The sequence below is a fragment of the Pristiophorus japonicus genome, chromosome 6 (assembly GCF_044704955.1).
Source record: "Pristiophorus japonicus isolate sPriJap1 chromosome 6, sPriJap1.hap1, whole genome shotgun sequence".
Lineage (NCBI taxonomy): Eukaryota > Metazoa > Chordata > Chondrichthyes > Pristiophoridae > Pristiophorus > Pristiophorus japonicus.
In genome coordinates, this window is record NC_091982.1 from 78,024,115 (window position 1) to 78,043,842 (window position 19,728).

A 19,728-nucleotide genomic window follows, 5' to 3' on the forward strand; every position below is an offset into this window, starting at 1 on the left:
GACAAAGTACCACATAAAAGGCTGGTTAACAAAATTGAGGCTCGTGGAATAGCAGGGTCAGTGTCAGCTTGGATAAAAAATTGGCTTAAGGACAGAAAACAGTGAATCGTGGTAAATGGTTGTTTTTCAGACTGGAGGATGGTAGACAGTGGTGTTCCCCAAGGGTCAGTGCTAGGACCATTGCTTTTTTTTAAATTAATTGGATTTAGGAATACAGAGTAAAATTTCAAAATTTGCCAATGATACCAAACTTGGAGGTGTGGCAAACAGTGAGGATGATACCAATCAACTGCAATAGGACATAGATTGGCTGGCAGAATGGGCAGACAAGTGACACGGAATTTAATAGAGAAGTGTGAGGCAATGCATTTTGGCAGAAGGAATAGGGAGAGACTTAATGGCACAGTTCTAAAGATTGTGCAGGGACAGAGGGACCTGGGGGTTCATGTTCATTGATCTTTTGAAGGTGGCAGGACATATTGAGAGAGTACCTAGCAAAGCATATGGGATCGTGGACTTAAATAGAGGTGTTGAGTACAAAAGCAAGAAAGTTATGCTGAACCTTTATAAAACTCTGGTTAGGCCACAACTAGAGTATTGCTTCCAATTCCGGTCACCACACAGGAAGGATATGAAGGTCCTTGAGTGGGTACAGAGGAGATTTACCAGGCTGGTTCCAGGGATGAGGAATTTTAGCTACATGGTTAGGTTGGAGAAGCTGGGCTTGTTCTCAGAGTAAAGGAGGTTAAGGGGAGATTTGATAGAGGTGTACAAGATTATGACAGGTTTGTTTAAGGTAGACAGAGAAAGGCTGTTCCCATTAGCTGATGGTACAAGGATTAGGGGACACATATTTAAGGTTTTGGGCAAGAAATACAGGGAGGATGTGAGGAAGAACTATTTTTTGCAGTGAGTGGTAATGACCTGGAACTCGCTGCCGATGAGGGTGGTGGAAGCGGAGACGATCATTGATTTCAAAAGGAAATTGGATAGGCACTTGAGGGAAATAAACTTGCAGGGCTACGGGGATAGAGTAGGGGAATGGGACTGACTAGATTGCTCTGGAGAGCCGACATGGACTTGATGGGCCGAATGGCCTCCTTTTGTGCCGTAATGACTGACTTGAATTTGAAAATCGTTCTTTACCACTCAATAACATAGCTAAATGATCGTCTATGTGCAAGCAGTTTTAAACCACCTTCAATTGTAATATAACACACTTGTATACTGTTGGAAAATAAGATTATTGTCTCATCTTAGTGCTGCCTACTTTTTAATAATTGCTATTTCAATGATAGGCACTTGTGCAATGTCACTAATTAATTGTGATTTCTAACCCTACAGTTCTTGCATCACAAATACATAAAAATAACCAATCTGCTATAAGCATGAACAAGGGCTGTTGCAATCTTTTTGAATATAACATTAATTCAGGATCACGACTACAGTTACTGACCTTGCATCAATGTTTTAAGATCAATATTTTAAGATCCCAAATGCAGTAATAGTGATCACAGGAACATTCCCAGAAACAAATATCAAAAGGAAATATTAACAGTATAGATGTGCTGTATCATCAGTGTTTTATTTATCCAAAACAGTTACATTACTATCAATACAGGACCTCTGCTGGCCTGGGAGAGCATCCAGAATAGTTCATGCTCACCTTTCCTCTGCTTCCATAGCACTCGTTGAATATGTACAAAATTTACATACTTCCTCAGATCATGGTACATGAATGAATGCTAGATTACAGATTTATGATAGATGCAACTAGTTATTTGTGCAGTTCAGTACATTTGGGTGTCATTAATTGTTGAAAGGGCTGGGGCTGATCCTGATTTTAACCTGCACTTCTGAACAGGCAGCAAGGACACTTGCCTGAAGCTGACGGGGTCCTTACTTTAATAAGTAGACTGGGGTCCAACACTGTCATTGCGTTCCCACTGCAATTTTAACTTTGGGCTGAGCAGGGAAGGCACTGTGGTTTTCCTTCCAGGCTGAAGCCAGTCAGGTAGTGTAGTGGTTATGTCAGTGGACTAGTAATTACAAGGTCTGGACTAAAAGCTCAGTTCAAATCTCACTATGCCGGTTTGGTAAGTTGAATACAGTTTAAAAAAAAATTGGAAATAAAAATATTCTTTTGTCATAACTGATTCACGAATGCCGTTTATGGAATGAAACCCGCCATCCTTACCCGGTCTAGCCTATACATGATTCAAGTCCCACATAAATGTGGTTGATTACCCTCTGAAATGATCTAGCAAACCATTCAGTTGTATCAAACCACTACAAGGAATAACAGCATTGTGGGAGCACCTTCACCACACAGACTGGCGATTCATGGCAGTGGCTTTTCAGCACCTTCAAGGGGAACTAAGGATGAGCAATAAATGCCGGCATTGCCAATGAAACCCACCATCCAAGAATGATTTTTTTTTAAAAAGAGAAGGTAATTTTTTTGCTTTTCTTTTAGGTCCAGGAGGAGCAGGTGTGCTCCTCTGGGCCCCACAAAGTTTAAGCCTTCCCTGCCCCAAAGTCCTCTACCCCCGTGCCTCCTGCAAGATCCTCCCAAAACCCCCTTTCCCACATCTACCTATATGCTGGTAGGCCACCATGGGTCGCCTGATTTTCTGCAGGCAGTCAACCATTTCCTGTCCACTTTCCACCTGTTCTGGGTGACATGGTAATGAGGTCTGGCAGTTAAAACACCTGTGGACTCCTACTCCATCTGGGCAGGTGGGAAATTAACTCGCCAACATAGTTTCCCGCCAGAAACCTGCTTGGAGTTCAAATCCATTCCACGGCATTCAGACTCTGATTGCATGGCAGATGTTTTGCTTGTTTGTTGTCACACATGCTATTCTTAGATTGTAGGTCATAATCGACTTTCAAGATTCTGAAAACGTTTTTTTCTCTCCACTCTTCATCTGAGAAGGTGCTATCTCATGTTGTGATAGGGTTCCATCAGCACTATTCACCTCTGCAACATGATCTAAGTGGCAATTAATCAGTTGAGCCTCAAAATATAAATTGAAAGACTATTCAACCATTATGAGAATCTCTACGCACTGAAACCAGTAAACTGAGCACAGATTGGGGATAAAACCTTGGACTATGTTGATCTGTATGACTCAGTATCACACCAGCACTACTCATTAATCCACTAAAGGATCAGGGCAGATCTGAAAGGCTGTGTTGGAGGGTTGAATACATAGCAACATGCTGCTTTGGGATACTAAGAGCCAAAGAGAGGGACCAATGGGAAGGTGGGTTTGGAGGGGAACAGAAAATGGCCTATGCATACAAGATCCATGCCTATTTGATACTCATAATATCCCTGAATTATTAAGTTGTTTTATTTCTTCACAGGGTCCTGATAGATCTTAAGGTAGTCCTCTACATTGCTATTAAATAAACTGATCAGATTGCAAAATTGGGAATTCAAATTTGAAAGCACAGGAGTTGTATAATAGATCAACTGCAATGCTTTATTGTGTTAGTGCTTTGTTATCTCTCTTATCTATTGTAGACATTCATTTTTCCAATGCAGGTTGATCTCCCATAGCATTGCTCATCGATAAAAGTAAGAATATTTTTTTTGTCTCACTTCCTCCGTCTCCCTGTTTCTAACTCTTCTTTGTCTTTCTGTTTGTTTTCCATTCTTGCTGTCTCCGTCTTTTTTTATTTGTCTGTCTGTATGGCTCTTGTACACTTCTTTCGTTGTTTCTGTATCTCACTGATGGTAACTACTTTTCTTGCACTCTTTTTCTCCCACTTTCTGTAAGAAAAATAGGCAAATCTACATAACCTTGTCATATGCTTTGGATCACTGACAATGTTCTGAGTAAGATATCCAACTCTTATTTAAAATTACCACTCCTAGGATATTCCTGAAACACGGGGAAAAAAAATCATGGTCCAAGATGGCTTCCTGTCTTCCCATACTCTCCAAGTTGTTGCTGACGAGCAACAGGTTTGAGTCTAATTTTGCAGTATTCCTGGAGGAAATGCTGCAGATGCAGCAAGCAAAAACAATCAAACCTAAAGAAACAACAGTCTATTCTCCTATAAAAAGACTGAAAATGATGGTAGAAACTGTGAAACAAAGGATATATAATTGGAGCGAATGATTAACCAGTATGTACAGTCTTTAAAGAAGAAAATTGTGTTTTTACAAAGATGTAGCAAACTGTATGCCCATCCATTTTAAATTCTTCACATTGTGAGAGTTGAATTAATGGTTCTGTAGACAACTCTTTTGGAGAATAAGGGATATGATGAGAAGGCAGGTATTGAAGTTCAGATCAATTAACAAGAAGCATGATGTATATTATATGCTATTTTATGCTGAGCATGAGAGCACTGGCACAGTAGCACGGAGCAGTGACAGACATAGGCTAAGTCCCATTCTCCATTTTTGATCTGAGTTATGTCAAGTGACTAAGCACTGAACTTCAAAGGAGAAATTCAGAGTGCACTGTGGTGTCTGGATGGTTTCTGGATCCTCCTTGACAGTTAGCTACAAGAAGGAGTGGCAGCAACCTGAGAGCAATTTATGTGCTCACCCCCTCAGCTGCATGCATCAGGCCAGGCAGTTAAAGGAAATGGGAAATATAATATTTTTTTAAAATGAGAATATATACCAACAGTGATGTTCTATCTTATGTGTCATTTATTTTAAAATAAGTAAGTAGCTGAGTCATACTGACTGGTAAGGTCTGAGGTTTGATCCCAGTTGGTATGGGTTAGCCTGACATCAGTAGTAGGGAAAATGCTAGAATCTATTATTAAGTATGTGTTAACTGGGCACTTAGAAAAGAATAATTGGATTGGGCAGAGTCAACATGGATTTATGAAAGGGAAATCATGTTTGACAAATCTATTATAGTTTTTTGAGGTTGTAACTAGTAGGGTGGATAAGGGGGAACAAGTGGATGTAGTATATTTGGATTTTCAAAAAGCATTTGATAACGTGCCACATAAGAGGTTATGGAAAAAAATTAGGGCTCATGAGGATTGGGAGTAATATACTAGCATGGATTGAGGATTGGTTAATGGACAGAAAACAGAGAGTAGAAATAAACAGGTCAGTTTCCGGTTGGCAGGCTGTAACTAGTGGGGTGCTGCAAGGATCGGTGCTTGGGTCCCAGCTATTCACAATCTATGTCAGTGTTTGGATGAGAGGACCAAATGTAATATATCCAAATTTGTAGATGATACAAAACTAGGTGGGAATGTAAGTTGTGAGGAGGATGCAAAGAAGCTTCAAGGGGATATAGTCCATCATCATCGTCATCATAGGCAGTCCCTCAAAATCATTGAAGACTTGTTTCCACTCTAAATGACAGGCTAAGTGAGTGGCCAAGAACATGGCAAATTGAATACATTGTGGAGAAATGTGAAGTTATCCACTTTGCCAGGAGAAATAGAAAAGCAGAGTATTTTTTTTAAATGCTGAGAGATTGGGAAATGTCAGAGGGACCAGGGGGTCCTTGTACACGAATCACAAAGTTAACATGCAGGTACAGCAAACAATTAAGAAAGCAAATGGTATATTGGCCTTTATTGCAAGACGATTTGAGTACAAGAGTAAAGCTATCTTACTGCAATTATATAGGGCCCTGGTGAGGCCGCACCTGGAGTATTGTGTACAGTTTTGGTCTCCTTACCTAAGGAAGGATATACTTGCCTTTGAGGGAGTGCAATGAAGGTTTACCAGACTGATTCCTGGGATGGGAGATTGTCCTATGAGGAGAGATTCAGTAGAGTAGGCCTATATTCTCCAGAGTTTAGAAGAATGAGAGGTGATTTCATTGAAATAGGGAGGATGTTTCTTCTGGCTGGGGAGTCTAGAACCAGGGGTCACAGTCTCAGAATAAGGGGTTGGCCATTTAGGACTGAGATGAGGAGAAACTTCTTCATTCAATGAATCTCTGGAATTCCCTATTACAAAGGGCTGTGGAGGCTCAGTCTTTGTATATTCAAGACAGAGATCGATAGATTTTTGGATATTAAAGGAATCAAGGGATATGGGGATAGTGCAGAAAAGTGGAGTTGAGGTAGCAGATCATCCATGATCTTATTGAATGGTGGAGCTGGCTCGAGGGGCCAAATGGCCTGCTCCTAATTCTTATGTACTGTTAATTGATCTTGGCTGGAGTAGCAGTAGGAGTTCTACAATTGCCCTCCGCACCCCTTACTGCCCTCACCACCTTTGCAAAACCTGACCCAGAATTCACACTCCTGATCACTATCCAGTGAGCATTACTGGAAGTACAAGTTTATGGACATGGGCGAGGACAGGATTTGATGAGTTTGATGCTCATGCAGATAAATAGCCTACTGGCACTCACTATCAAGGCTCACCTGAATAATAGCCACTTGCACAAGAACTGAAAGGTTCCTATGTACTGAGAGGTTCCCGTGGAACAATATTGCAGTCACATAAGAACATAAGAATTAGGAACAGGAGTAGGCCATCTAGCCTCTCGAGCCTGCTCCGCCATTCAATACGATCATGGCTGATCTGGCCGTGGACTCAGCTCCACTTACCCGCCCGCTCCCCGTAACCCTTAATTCCCTTATTGGTTAAAAATCTATCTATCTGTGATTTAAATACATTCAATGAGCTCGCTTCAACTGCTTCCTTGGGAAGAGAATTCCACAGATTCACAACCCTCTGGGAGAAGAAATTCCTTCTCAACTCGGTTTTAAATTGGCTCCCCCGTATTTTGAGGCTGTGCCCCCTAGTTCTAGTCTCCCCGACCAGTGGAAACAACTTCTCCGCCTCTATCTTGTCTATCCCTTTCATTATTTTAAATGTTTCTATAAGATCACCCCTCATCCTTCTGAACTCCAACGAGTAAAGACCCAGTCTACTCAATCTATCATCATAAGGTAACCCCCTCATCTCCGGAATCAGCCTAGTGAATCGTCTCTGTACCTCCTTCAAAGCCAGTATATCCTTAAGTAAGGTGACGAAAACTGCACGCAGTACTCCAGGTGCGGCCTTACCAATACCCTATATAGTTGCAGCAGGACCTCTCTGCTTTTGTACTCCATCCCTCTCGCAATGAAGGCCAACATTCCATTCGCCTTCCTGATTACCTGCTGCACCTGCAAACTAACTTTTTTGGGATTCATGCACAAGGACCAAAAAGAGTTTCATGCACAAGGACCCCCAGGTCCCTCTGCACCTCAGCATGTTGTAATTTCTCCCCATTCAAATAATATTCCCTTTTACTGTTTTTTTTCCCCAAGGTGGATGACCTCACACTTTCCGACATTGTATTCCATCTGCCAAACCTTAGCCCATTCGCTTTACCTATCTAAATCTCTTTGCAGCCTCTCTGTGTCCTCTACACAACCCGCTTTCCCACTAATCTTTGTGCCATCTGCAAATTTTGTTACACTACACTTTGTCCCCTCTTCCAGGTCATCTATGTATCTTGTAAATAGTTGTGGTCCCAGCACCGATCCCTGTGGCACATCACTAACCACCGATTTCCAACCCGAAAAGGACCCATTTATCCCGACTCTCTGCTTTCTGTTCGCCAGCCAATTCTCTATCCATGCTAATACATTTCCTCTGACTCCGCGTACCTCTATCTTCTGCAGTAACCTTTTGTGTGGCACCTTATCGAATGCCTTTTGGAAATCTAAATACACCACATCCATCGGTACACCTCTATCCACCATGCTCGTTATATCCTCAAAGAATTCCAGTAAATTAGTTAAACATGATTTCCCCTTCATGAATCCATGCTGCGTCTGCTTGATTGCACTATTCCTATCTAGATGTCCCGCTATTTCTTCCTTAATGATAGCTTCAAGCATTTTCCCCACTACAGATGTTAAACTAACCGGCCTATAGTTACTTGCCTTTTGTCTGCCCCCTTTTTTAAACAGAGGCGTTACATTAGCTGCTTTCCAATCCGTTGGTACCTCCCCAGAATCCAGAGAATTTTGGTAGATTATAACGAATGCATCTGCTATAACTTCCGCCATCTCTTTTAATACCCTGGGATGCATTTCATCAGGACCAGGGGACTTGTCTACCTTCAGTCGCATTAGCCTGTCTAGCACTTGCCCCTAGTGATAGTGATTGTCTCAAGGTCCTCCATTCCCACATTCCTATGACCAGCAATATTTGGCATGGTTTTTGTGTCTTCCACTGTGAAGACCGAAGCAAAATAATTGTTTAAAGTCTCAGCCATTTCCACATTTCCACATTTCCACATTTCCCATTATTAAATCCCCCTTCTCATCTTCTAAGGGACCAACATTTACTTTAGTCACTCTTTTCCGTTTTATATAATCTGTAAAAGCTTTTACTATCTGTTTTTATGTTTTGCGCGTTTACCTTCGTAATCTATCTTTCCTTTCTTTATTGCTTTTTTAGTCATTCTTTGCTGTTGTTTAAAATTTTCCCAATCTTCTAGTTTCCCACTAACCTTGGCCACCTTATACGCATTGGTCTTTGATTTGATACTCTCCTTTATTTCCTTTGTTATCCACGGCTAGTTATCCCTTCTCTTACCATCCTTCTTTTTCACTGGAATATATTTTTGTTGCGCACTATGAAAGAGCTCCTTAAAAGTCCTCCACTATTCCTCAATTGTGCCACCGTTTAGTCTGTGTTTCCAGTCTACTTTAGCCAACTCTGCCCTCATCCCACTGTAGTCCCCTTTGTTTAGCATAGTACGCTCGTTTCTGACACAACTTCCTCACCCTCAATCTGTATTACAAATTCAACCATACTGTGATCACTCATTCCGAGAGGATCTTTTACTAGGAGATCGTTTATTTTTCCTGTCTCATTACACAGGACCAGATCTAAGATAGCTTGCTCCTTTTTAGGTTCTGTAACATACTGTTCTAAGAAACAATCCCGTATGCATTCTATGAATTCCTCCTCCAGGCTACTCCGTGCGATTTGAGTTGACCAATCGATATGTAGGTTAAAATCCCCCATGACTACTGCCGTTCCTTTTTCACATGCCTCCATTATTCCCTTGATTATTGCCCGCCCCACCATGAAGTTATTATTTGGGGGCCTATAAACTACGCCCACCACCGACTTTTTCCCCTTACTATCTCTAATCTCCACCCACAATGATTCAACATTTTGTTCATTAGAGCCAATATCGTCTCTCACAACTGCCCTGATATCATCCTTTATTAACAGAGCTACCCCACCTCCTTTCCCTTCTTGTCTATCTTTCCGAATCGTCAGATACCCCTGTATGTTTAATTTCCAGTCTTGGCCACCCTGCAACCATGTTTCTGTAATGGCCACCAAATCATACCCATTTGTAATGATTTGTGCCGTCAACTCATTTACTTTATTTCGAAAGCTGCGTGCGTTTAGGTAGAGTGTTTTAATCCTAGTTTTTAAACCATGATTTTTAGTTTTGACCCCTCCTGCAGCCCCCTTCACAAATCAACACTTTAGGAATGAAGGATGTTCGAGGGCTGTTGTTGCCATGTAAACATTCCTAGAAGTAAAACCTTCTGCTTAATGAAGTGATGCTTGGCTCAGTTGTTGCACTCATGCGTAAGGTTATGGATTCAAGTCCCACTACATGACTCAAGCACAGAATCTAAGATGAGATTTCAATGCAGCATTGAGGGATGTGCCATTTTTTGAATGAAATGTTAAACTGAGGTCCTGTCTAGGTGGATGTAAAAGATCCATGGCACTTTTTTTGGCAAAGAGCAGTATCCTGGACAACAGTTCTTCAACCAACATTAACAAAACAGATTATCTGGTTAGTTACTTATTTGCTATTTGTTAGGCTTTGCTGTGCACAAATTGGCTTCCACATTTGCCTCGATAACTTCAAAAAAGTAAAGTAATTTGCTGTGAAACATTTTGAAATGTCCCAAGGATGTGAAAAACACTAAGTATAAAGGGCTGGATTTTCGGCTTTCAAGATTTCGGGGCAATAATTGCAGCCCTGATACCATTTGGAAAATCGTTTGCGCCCTTTTCTGCAAAATTCTGCAAAAGATGAGGTTCCATGATCGGGGGGACAAAAATCAGCCGTTACACAAGGAATCATCTCCACACTCCCTCCCCTGTGGATGGTGTGGCTATCCAATAGGGGTGGGGGGGGGGGGGGGATCGTCGTCGTCGTCGTCGTCATCCTGAGATGGACATGCAATCCCCACTGGCAATGCCTGGCACCTCATGGTGGCCAAGTTGTGCAAGATGCAACACACCACGATGAATTCGGATACCTGTTGAGGGGAGTATTGAAAGTTGCCTCCAGAGCGATCCAGGCATCGGTCTGCCTGTAGGAGATGGCATATCCCTGTCAGCACTTCCTTTCAGAGGTGCAGCCTTCTCACACACTGCTCCTCAGAGAGCTGGAGGTATGAGCATTGGTGCCTGTAAATCCGTGGGGGGTTAAGCGCTCCTCCACAGACATCTTCGGTCTCTCATCCGTGAACCGACATGGCCAAGAGCCCTTCTAGCTTGATGCCACCTGGCACGATCATTATCATCATCGGCAGTCCCTCGAAATCGAGGAAGACTTGCTTCCTCGAGTTCTCGGGTGACTGTACAGTCCAATACGGGAATTACAGTCTTTGTCTGTCCCACCTGTGACAGTCGTTGAAAGGTTTGCCGCAAGCTCCATCCGCTGTCTGCGCTTGGTTTCTGCATGCTCTCGGCGACGAGACGCGAGGTGCTCAGCGCACTCCCGGATGCTCTTCCTCCACTTACGGTTGTCTTGGGCCAAGGATTCCCAGGTGTCGGTGGGGATGTTGCACTTAATCAAGGAGGCTTTGAGGGTGTCCTTGAAATGTTTCCTCTGTCCACCTGGAACTCGCTTGCCATGTAGGAGTTCAGAGTAGAGTGCTTACTTTGGACTCTCGTGTCGGGCATGTGGACGATGTGGTCTGCCCAACAGAGCTGGTCGAGTGTGGTCAGTGCTTCGATGCTGGGGATGTTGGCCTGATCGAGAACACTGATGTTGGTGTGTCTCGCTTCCCAATGAATTTGCAGGATCTTGCAGAGGCAGCGCTGGTGATATTTCTCCAGCGCTTTGAGGTGTCTACTGTATATGGTCCATGTCTGTGAGCCATATAGGAGGGCGGGTAGACCATAAGCTTGGTGCTAGATTTGAGGTCCTGGTCTTCACTCTCTTCCTCAGGCGACCGAAGGCTGCGCTGGTGCATGAGGCGGTGTTTGACTTTGTCATCGATGTCTGCCCTTGCTGATAGTAGGTTCCTGAGGTATGGAAAAGGGTCCATGTTGTCCAAGGCCGCGCCGTGGATTCTGATGACCGGGGGCAGTGCTGTGTGGCAGCGTCAGGTTGGTGGAGGACCTTTGTCTTACGGATGTTTAGTGTAAGGCCTATGCTTTCGTACGCCTCGGTGAAGCATGGAACATGACACACTGTTGAACTAGTAATGCCCCCATTAAATTCTCTCATTGAAGTTGTACGGGCACTGTAACGGCAGATAAAAGTGCAATTTGCAAGTTGGAGCTTTACACAGCATGCTGTGCGCAACCGTTGCAGTCAATGTGATCTGCGATGTAGGAGCCTCATCCCTCCATTTAAATAAACTGCCAATATTGCCTGCTGCATCCTGGGAACTCCTGGTATTTCTGACATTTCATGGGGTGGGCGTTAAGTGAGACGTTGGGTCCGAATTTTGCATCTGGTGCGGTAAGAGTGTTGCATAATGATTGATGTCATGATCTTAGTGAAACTAGAGGGCGGGGCATTGATTTTTTGCGCCGCCGCAAACCATGGGGCGATAAAAGCTGGCCGCCTGGCTTTAAGCCTAGAAACTACATTTACCGCCCCTCCGGGGCTCACACTGAGGCACAACCAAGCTGAAAATCCAGCCCAAATTCTTTCTCAAATGGTTTAGGTTGAATATTATTTTGGAATGTGGTCCACCTTGCATGATGCACTCCCTGATGTGAAATTGAGGCTACTTCTAAACATTGCGATTTATTTGCATAGAGGCTCATTTAAAATGTATTTTTTTTAAATTCTTGTAGATTGGAATATTATTGTATAGAATCATAGAAACATACAACACAGGAGGCCCTTTGTGCCTTTGCTGGCTTTAAAAGAACAGTTGTGCCAAATCTGACATCCCTGCTTTTTTCCATAACCCTCATCCTCAAGTATCTGTCCAACTCCCTTTTTAAAATTACTAATGGACTCAGCTTCCATTACCTTTTCAGGTAGAGCATTGCAGATCCTGACAACCAAGTGAAAATATGTCTCCTCATCTCTCTAGATCTTCTGCCAATGATTTTGAATCTACAAACTCTAGTTATTGACCCACTTGCCGAGGGAATAATTTTTCTCTATTTACTCTATCAAAACCTCTCATCATCTCGTAAGCCTCCATTAGGTTACCTCTTAATCTTCTCTGTTCCAAGGAGAACAGTCCTAACCTTCTCAACCTATCCTTCTAACTGAAGTCCCTCATTCCTGGTAAATCTCCAGGACCTTTACATCTTTCCTGAATTGTGGTGGCCAGAATTGCCCACCAAACTGAGGTCTAACCAGTGATTTACAAAGTTTGAGCGTGTTCTCTTTACTTTTAGATTCTATTCCTCTATTTAAATATTTGTGTATATGGACATCAAGGTCTCTCTTCTCATCTACACTTTTCAAAATTATGCAATTTATACTATACTGTCTGTACATATTAGTCCTCCCAAAGTGCAGCACTTCACATTTCTCTGCATTGAACTCCATCTGCCATGCTCCTGCCCATTTCATCATCCTGTCTGTCACCCTGAAGCTTATAACTATCCTCATCATGAGCTACTACTTTGCTAAGTTTCATATCATCTGCAAACTTTATAATGCTGCTCCCTACACCCGAGTCTAGGTCAGTTACAAAAATTGTAAAGAGTAATTGACCCAAAACTGACGAGCCAGTAGTTTTCTGGTTTATCCCTCTCCCCTTTCTTGAATAGTGGTTATAACATTAGCAATCCTCCAGTCCTCTAGCACTACTCCTATATCCAATGAGAATTGAAAGATTGTGAGCAATGCCTCTGCTACTTCTACCTTTGCTTCTTTCAGCAATGTAGGATGCATTCCATCTGGACCAGGTAACTTAACCAACTTTCAGTAATGCTAATCTTTTTAGCTCATCTCCTATCTATTACTATCCTGTCCATAACTTCCCTCTCTTTTAGTGTAACTTTCACAGCATTAGTTTCCTTTGTGAAGACAGATGCAAAGTACTCATTTAATCATGTACTTTGCCTCGATATGAAGATGCATATTTTGCTGAAAATAGGATTTAAAGGTAGAAATATTTCAAATTAGATTTCTATCACTTGCTACTTGTAACATTACTGGTTACAGAAGATTGTTTGTTGCTGACGTGTGTAATAAATACCTCTATAGATGGCCCCTAGTTTACAAACCTGTCATAGTGGATTGTGGAAAATTCTGTTTGTTTTCAGCTCAACCATTGGAGTGCATGTGTTTAGAGGTATTTCACTTGTGTGGAGCGAAGTAACCCATACCCCACAGGCTTTCTTTTAGTAATTATTTATAAATAAAATTATCACCTCACTCATAATGGACAGTTTGTCTTTAAATATTCCTAATATATAAACCAGACACAAAGTATATTTTCTTCCACTTATTTCTGTATTATATTGAGATATTAGTAATTATTGAGGTTGTTAAATAATGTTTAATTAGCAGAAAAACAAAAATTGCATTCCAACCACAAATCCCACCTTCCTTCCTTTTAATATTTTGATTTTGGACTTGGCAAAATGTGGCAACCCTATCTACATGACTTAATAATGAATTTACTTTAGTATTTTGTGAAATTGTATACCGATCAACAAATCTCTGAATCGTTCTCTGATTTTCTGGAAAATGAATTGGTAATGGCCAAATCAAACTCAAAACATTGCCACAGCAATTATTAAGTAGACTGGCTAGGGTGATTTTCATTGTTTGAAGAAAGGGATGGTAATGTTGAAGATTTAATATGTACAGGCATTGTAGAAAAACAGCACCATTGTCTTTTTAGAAGAATTTTATTCAAAGAAAGGTAAGACTTCCCGTATATTCTATGATGCGTGACCCTGAAATCAAATTTAGGAAATGTATGTCTATATTTCTGCTTGTTCATAGAATCATGGAAATTTACAGCACAGAAGGAGGCCATTTCGGCCCATTGTGTCCGTGCTGGCCGACAAAGAGCTATCCAGCCTAATCCCATTTTCCAGCTCTTGGTCCATACCCTTGTAGGTTGCGGAACATCAAGTGCATATGCAAGTACTTTTTAAATGTGGTGAGGGATTCTGCCTCTACCAACCTTTCAGGCAGAGTTCCAGACCCCCATCACCCTCTGGGTGAAAACATTACCCCTCAAAACCTCCAACCAATTATTTTAAATCTATGCCTCTTGGTTGTTGACCCCTCTACTAAGGAAAATAGGTCCTTCCTATCCATTCTATCTAGGCCCCTCATAATTTTATACACCTCAATAAGGTCTCCCCTCAGCCTCCTCTGTTCCAAAGAAAACAAACCCAGCCTATTTAATCTTTCCTCATAGAATCATAGAAGTTTACAGCACGGAAGGAGGCCATTTCGGCCCATCATGTCCATGCCGGCCAACAAGATGCTATCCAGGCTAATCCCACTTTCCAGCTCTCGGTCCGTAACCCTGCAGTTACGGCACTTCAAGTGCCCATCCAAGTACTTTTTAAATATGGTGAGGGTTTCTGCCTCTATCATCCTTTCAGGCAGTGAGTTCCAGACCCCCACAACCCTCTGCGTGAAGAAATTTACCCTCAAATCCCCTTCTACCAATTATTTTAAATGTATGCTCCCTGATTGTTGACCCCCCTGCTAAGGGAAATAGGCCCTTTCTATCCACTAAATCTAGGCTCCTCAATTTTATACACCTCAATGAGGTCTCCCCTCAGCCTCCTATGTTCCAAGGAAAACAAATCCAGCCTATCCAATCTGTCCTCATAGCCAAGATTCTCCACTCCCGGCAACATCCTCATAAATCTCCTCTGTACCCTTTCCAGTGCAATCACATCCTTCCTGTAATGCAATGACCAGAACTGCACGGAGTACTCTAGCTGTGGCCTAATTAGTGTTTTATACAGTTCAAGCATAACCTCCCTGCTCTTGTATTCTATGCCTTGGCGAATAAGGGAAAGTATTCCGCATGCCTTCTTAACCACCCTATCTACCTGTCCTGCTACCTTCAGGGATCTGTGGACATGCACGCCAAGGTCCCTTTGTTCCTCTACACTTCAGTGTCCTACCATTTATTGTGTATTCCCTTGCCTTGTTAGCCTTCCCCAAATGCATTACCTCACACTTCTCTGGATTTAATTTCATTTGCTCACCTGACCAGTTAATTGATATCTTCCTGCAGTCTACAGCTTTCTTCTTCATTATTAACCACACAGCCAGATTTTGTATCATCTGCAAACTTCTTAATCATACCCCTTACATTCAAGTCTAAATCATTGATATATACCAGAAAAAGCAAGGGACCTTCTAATGAGCCCTGCGGAACCCCACTGGAAATAGCCTTCCAATCACAAAAACAACGCATCAATCATTACCTGTTGCCTTGGATCCCATGGACTATTACTTTCGTGACCAGTTTGCCATGTGGGACCTCATCAAAAGCCTTGCTAAAATCCATATACACTACATCAAACTCACTACCCTTGTTACCTACTCAGAAAATTAAATCAAGTTCGACCTTCCCTTAACAAATCCATGCTGACTGGCCTTGATTGATCCGTGTCTTTTTAAAGATTTATCCTGTCCCTCAGAATTTTCTGAATAATTTTCCCACCACGTGATTAGGCTGACTGGCCTGTAATTACTCAGTCTATCCCTTTATCTCTCTTTTTAAACAATGGTCATCATCATCATAGGCAGTCCCTCAGAATCGAGGAAGACTTGCTTCCACTCTAAAAATGAGTCCCTAGGTGGCTGAACAGTCCAATACGGGAATTACAGACTCTGTCACAGGTGGTACAGACAGTCGTTGAAGGAAAGGGTGGGTGGGACTGGTTGCCGCACGCTCCTTCCGCTGCCTGCGCTTGTTTTCTGCATGCTCTCGGCGACGAGACTCGGTGCTCAGCAACCTGCCGGATGCACTTCCTCCACTTAGGGCGGTCTTTGGCCAGGGACTCCCAGGCGTTGGCGGGGATGTTGCATTTTATCAAGGAGGCTTTGAGGGTGTCCTTGAAACGTTTCCTCTGCCCACCTATGGCTCGCTTGCCGTGTAGGAGTTCCAAGTAGAGCGCTTGCTTTGGGAGTCTTGTGTCAGGCAGGCGAACAATGCGGCCCGCCCAACGGAGCTGGTCGAGTGTGGTCAGTGCTTCAACGCTGGGTATGTTGGCCTGATCGAGGTCGCTAACGTTGGTGCGTCTGTCCTCCCAACGGATTTGCAGAATCCTGCGTCCGCAGTATCAGCCATAAGCCTCCTTTTTTTTTTAAATGCATATTTGTCCCTGTAAGCTCTTTGCTTTCTAAATTCCTGTTATTACGATATTTGTCATTCCTGTCGTTAACTGAAGTGTCATTTTAAGCATATCTGATTTAATGATCCGACGCTCCAAGACCGGAAAAATGGCATCACCATACTCAAACTGTTATTTCTGTTTCAACTCCAATTGATACTTTTGATTTTACTTCAACCACTTGAGTTTCTGACATTGTTTCCACAACTGACCATTGTTTTTTTTTACATAACCCTTGTAAAACAATATTCTGGACGTTAATCTTGTTATGCGTTACCGCAAAAATCTAATACAACTTACATGAAAAACTTTTAAAATTCTGCTGTTTGTAACATTCGAGGGGATAAAGTCTAATCTTTTTTTTAGTTTAATTTAAACTAAGAACCTCAAGTGAGTAAAAGTAAACTTTTTAAAAAAACTTTGCAATACGACCAGAGAGGAAGCCTAATTCAAATTTTCTGGCTTTACTTCACACAAAGCTTGACACAATCGAGACGAATCCCCTCAGTAATCTGTCTTGATGTTTGTTTAAATGGGTGCCATTTCCGTTTCACTAACTCGGGGGTGCACGTACATCTCAGAAAGAAACGTAAACATGCCAATTCCAGGCATTCCAATGTTTAACCCCTCTTGTGGGATCGCATACACGTTAATAAACAAATCCCTTTAAGGAGATTGGTCCTCACCTGAGAGGAAATAAAACTAAGCGAAATCCGATTTCCTCTTTTTCACGTTCCCCTTCGCACAGTCAGAGGCGAGCGGTTGTATATATTTACCGGAATCATGTACAACAAGAAAAAATTACTGAGTACGAACAAAATCAAGATAATGAAGATCAATAAGACAGGAACCATTCGCTCGAGCTCTGCGTCCACTGAAAACATGTCCGGGTGGGCTGTGCTGTTCCTCCTCCCAATCGTCTCCACGGTAACCAGACACTCTCCCATCCACCCCCGCTGGTGCTGCGCCTGTGTTGACTGAGCGGCGAGGTTCTGCGCTGGAAACCGCCTCCCATCGGTCCAATCACATGATCGTGGTTGGAATGCGGCCCATCTTGTGCTGCCACAGCGTCTTGTCGTTTAGCTGCATGGAAACGCGGAGCCATTGATTCGGTCGGCGGAGAAGCGGCTAGCAGTGCTCAGCGAACGGTGAGTGTCTAAAGAGTTAAACCAGTGATTGCAATTATAACAGTGCATGTCTTTCCATTTATTGCAATCCGTTCACTTCAGATGCTTTATTTTCTTGTGCAGCAAATGGCGAGCTTCATTTTTGATTGTCGAATATATGTAATTGTTAATGTACAATATTTTAACTCTCCGTACATACTCCCGTTTTTAAAAAAGTGAAGCTAACTGGCTAGTATTTAATTGTTTTGAGCTCCTATATCGTGCCTGAATACAATACCAAGCGCCTCCTGTTGGTTTGTAGATTGCTGGAGTCGCTTGGTCTGGCTGCTCGCTCGTTTCCGGAATCAGCTTATCATTGTTGCTATGGGTTGTTGCGTTAGTCAAGGTTTGAAGATGTTTTACTTTTTAAGATGAGCTTTAATTCGCTGCACAGCTACGCGTGAAATGAAAACAGAAAATGCTGGAAATATTCAGCAAGTAAGGCAGCATCTGTGGAGAGAGAAATAGAGTTAATGTTTCAGGTCGATGACCTTTCATCAGAACAACAAGTGGACATGACTTTTTTGAGTGCTCCAATTATGTTAGTTGCAGCTTTAAGGTAGCGACGGAATAAATGTTCCACAAACTCCAAATACTGAATCTTATAAAGTAAAATTGGAAGGGAATGATGGAGACAATAACGTTTAATTATTTGACATTCAGTTGTGTTTATAATTCTCTGAAGAATTATTAGTTCTCAAACGGATAGTTATACTGGTGCTTTTTAATAACCATTCTTGTTGGTCACATAATTTGAAGATTAAAATTCTTGCCAATCTTTGAAATGTTTGGATTTTTAAATCTTTAATAGTGCTTTAGAACAGTTGAGACTATGCGTGTGTTCCAAACCTTATTCCAGATATAAAATTATAATCAGCCAGTCTCCAGTCTGAGTACTGTAAAATGAATGCTTCAAAAGCTCCCTTTCATTCTCAAAATCAATAAAGAACATTAAAATTGGTATCTTAACATCACAAAGGTGGGTAAAAACAAATGTGGTTAATCAGATGGTTAGCATAATTCAATCAGGCAGAGTCAGCATGGTTTTATGAAAGAGAAATCATGTTTGACAAATTTGTTAGAGTTCTTGGAGGATGTAACGAGCAGGGTGGATAAGGGGGAACCAGTAGATGTGTATTTGGATTTCCAGAGGGCATTTGATAAGGTGCTACATAAAAGGTTACCGCACCAGGTAAAAGTTTACTGGGTTGGGGGTAATATAGTAGCTTGGATAGAGGATTGGCTAACTGACAGAAAACAGAGAGTAGGGATAAATGGGACATTTTCCGGTTGGCAAACAGTAACTAGTGGGGTGCCGCAGGGACCGGTGCTGGGGCCTCAACTATTTACAATCTATATTAATGACTTGGATGAAGGGACTGAGTGTAACGTAGCCAAGTTTGCTGATGATTCAAAGATGGGTGGGAAAGCAAATTGTGAGGAGGGCACAAAAAATCTGCAAAGGGATATAGACAGGCTAAGTGGGCAAAAAATTGGCAGATGGAGTATAATGTGGGAAAATGTGAGATCATTCACTTTGGCAGAAAAAATAAAGCAAATTACAATTTTAAATGGAGAAAAATTGCAAAGTGCTGCAGTACAGAGGGACCTGGGGGTCATAAGAACATAAGAATTAGGAACAGGAGTAGGCCATCTAGCCCCTCGAGCCTGCTCCGCCATTCAACAAGATCATGGCTGATCTGGCCGTGGACTCGGCTCCACTTACCCGCCCGCTCCCCATAACCCTTGGTTAAAAATCTATCTATCTGTGATTTGAATACATTCAATGAGCTAGCCTCAACTGCTTCCTTGGGCAGAGAATTCCACAGATTCACAACCCTCTGGGAGAAGAAATTCCTTCTCAACTCTGTTTTAAATTGGCTCCCCTGTATTTTGAGGCTGTGCCCCCTAGTTCTAGTCTCCCCGACCAGTGGAAACAACCTCTTTGCCTCTATCTTGTCTATCCCTTTCATTATTTTAAATATTTCTATAAGATCACCCCTCATCCTTCTGAACTCCAACGAGTAAAGACCCAGTCTACTCAATCTATCA

At 42.2% G+C, this 19,728-nt stretch overlaps 2 protein-coding genes across 9 annotated transcripts in view; one reads left to right on the plus strand and one right to left on the minus strand.

The window, feature by feature from the left end:
- The window catches only part of LOC139265700 (ATP-binding cassette sub-family C member 5-like), a 315,900-nt gene extending 298,475 nt beyond the window's left edge, over positions 1-17,425 (minus strand). For all 3 annotated transcript variants that reach the window (XR_011593604.1, XR_011593603.1, XM_070882951.1), the window contains exon 1: positions 17,197-17,425. The gene's annotated coding sequence lies outside the window, so the exon portion shown is untranslated. The remainder of the gene's footprint in view (positions 1-17,196) is intronic.
- Positions 17,426-17,557: 132 nt separating this feature from the next.
- Positions 17,558-19,728, plus strand: part of LOC139265703 (ecto-NOX disulfide-thiol exchanger 2-like) — a 460,596-nt gene continuing 458,425 nt past the window's right edge. For 4 of the 6 annotated variants that reach the window (XR_011593606.1, XM_070882954.1, XM_070882953.1 and 1 more), the window contains exon 1: positions 17,558-17,658. The gene's annotated coding sequence lies outside the window, so the exon portion shown is untranslated. Of the gene's footprint in view, positions 17,659-17,938; positions 18,023-19,728 lie in introns of all 6 variants that reach the window. The other 2 variants (XM_070882955.1, XM_070882958.1) reach the window with 2 other exon arrangements.